Source organism: Geospiza fortis, unplaced genomic scaffold (assembly GCF_000277835.1).
Source record: "Geospiza fortis unplaced genomic scaffold, GeoFor_1.0 scaffold84, whole genome shotgun sequence".
Lineage (NCBI taxonomy): Eukaryota > Metazoa > Chordata > Aves > Passeriformes > Thraupidae > Geospiza > Geospiza fortis.
This window is the reverse complement of record NW_005054363.1, coordinates 2,629,466-2,632,092: the sequence shown is the minus strand read 5'-3', so window position 1 is coordinate 2,632,092 and position 2,627 is coordinate 2,629,466.

The following is a 2,627-nucleotide window of genomic DNA, read 5'->3' as shown; positions in this document are numbered from 1 at the left end:
AGGCCATCCAGCAGCACCCTCCAGCACGTTCTGTCTGAGCATTTTCAAAGGGCTGCACAAACACTAATTAATTACCCGTGCTCCGTATCCGTGCAAACGGGGACCCGGGGATCCATTTTACAGATGGGGAACTGCTTGCACGAGCAGAGCCAGTGAGTCACCGTACTCGAGACAGAAATTAAGACACCAATTTTCTCGTCTTTAAATATACAACCGCTTGACCACTTTACCATTCCAAGGGAAAGGGAGAGACAGGCTGATGGAGAAATTAATTCCCCATCTCGCATTCAGCCTAGAGACACAAAAAGCCAAACAGAGGCATAAGAGGCAGCTCCCCTCAAATTCACTCCCGTTTACACAGTGTCTTTTACCCTCGAATGCTTTACACAGTCAAAACAACACCAAGAAAGAATTAAAAATCATTATCAGGAGAGGAAAACTAATTTGAAAAATATGGGAAAGCTCATAGCTGCTCAACTGAGCTTTTAACCAGCTGAAGAGCCAGTTTGGTGGAGAGAAAGGAGAGGGATGTCCCTGGTCTTAGGAACTACAAAGGAGGAGACTCCAGCATCAATACAGGCCAGAGTGCAGGAGACAGAGACAGAAGACAAATATTCATGGGAGCCGTGGGGGTGAGGTGGGGTGGGATGGTGTCACGGAGATAGATGGGGACCAGATTTTCCAGGGCAACTGAAGATGCAGACAGGCACCTGGCAGGATTTTCAAAAGCAACTGAGCAAGATAGGTACCTAAATCCCACCGATTTCAGTGGATGGGAGGATGTCTAACCTGCTTATGCTCTTTTGAAAATCCTATTAAGTGCCAGCTGCATGTTTAGGAACCCAAACACATTTGAAAATTTATCATAAGGCTCCAGGATGGATAAATTTTAAGAGCGAAGTGTTGTTGTGATGATGTCAAGAATTAGAAAAACAAAGCCAGATTTCCTCTCTGTCCAAAAAGGAATCTGGTGGTTAGGAAATAAGACAGTACTTCTTTCTATTTAACAATTTTGCATCTTTGCATTTAGCCTTCCTCATTTCTAGCTCCTCTTTGTCTTTCGTAATAAACCAGCTGGAGAGAGTAGGGATTTAAGGCAGAAAACAAGAGATGCTGCCAGGCTCCTGACACAAGCGTGCCAGTGGCAGCGCTGGGGGGACACACAGATGAGTGTGGGGAGGGACAGGTAGTGCTGGGCTATGCAGTGAGGCAGCACGGCTGCAGGGAATGCTACTGGGACAGCAATGTGTCGCTGCAAATGCGGGGAGGCAGGAGACAACAGGCAGGCATCCGGGAACAGCTCTGCCATCACACTCAAATGCAAAACGATGTGACTGAGGACACCGGGACACGTCCCTTTACTGTCAGGGGGTGCTTTGGGGCAACTCAGATAAAGCAGTATGTTACCATGAGATAGCTGTATACGGCATGCACCTCGTTAAGAATTTCAACACTGATGACAGATGGATTATTTTTTTTCTCAGAATCAAGGTGGTTTTGACAGTGTGGATTTTTCTGTAAATTTTGATGCTCTCATTTATATTTTTTCGAAAATTGTTAAAACAAGATTGTTGAGGGACCGCCAGACTTTCCCATGAGCTTGCTTTAAATGTTTAGGTAGCAGCTGTCTCTTGATCACTGACGAACTTTAAAATCCACAGAGTAAAATCTCAACAAACAATTGTGTAAAGACAGACTTTCTGAAAGAGTCTACAAAAAAACCCCCACTATTTTTAAAGCATCTTAGCACCACCAGTTAAACTGACACAGCAAACCCATTGTGTTTTGCAGCAGTTTTGTTTTGCTCTATACAGCTGTGTTTTCACAGATGCAAAACCATGTGTCTTCAGCAAAAGGTCTACTCTTCCCTTCAGATGTGAGCGAAGATCAAAGGTTCAAACACAGAAATACAAGCTCCTTTTCCCTTTGGAACGTGTTTTTATTTTTTGCAGTGGCTCTACACCAGAATTTCCATCTGTTGTCCTTATGCAGTGTACAGGTTAACCTTAACAGCCGGGTTTGCGATGCTGTTATCTCACCCAAAAGCACAGAGATGAATCACTCGCGTGTAGGCTCTGAACATCTCACCGAGCAGCACAAGCAGAGCTGCCTCAGACAGACATCATTTCTTGGAGGAGGAGGCTCAAGGAGACTTGTTCCTTCCTTTCCAACAGAAAATTAGGAATTTCCTGAATATTATATTACCATGCTCACATATAAAATTGTCTAGCCCTAATCTCTGTTGTAATAGTACAGTGTGATTCCTTTAAATGGCAGTGTCTCAGTTTGTAACAGAGGACACTTCGGCCTATGGCGTTTAGACAGTGCCACTTGACATTTTATCTCTGCTCCTCCATCAGGCTGGCCGGGAACAGCCTCAGAATTAATGTTTTCCTGGAATCACAGAATGGCTTGGTTCAGAAGGGACATAAGAGATCCTGGCTGGTTGGAAAGGGCCCTGTGTTGCTGCTGTTTCCGCGACTGGCAGGGAACAATTTATCTGTATTTCACAAAACCGTGACATTTAACAAATTAATAAATTAACAAATAGGTAGATGAAGAGTAAAGCGCTGGTGGCAGCTGTGCCCCGAGAGCAGCACTGAGGTGCCGGCAGAAGCCGCGGGCTC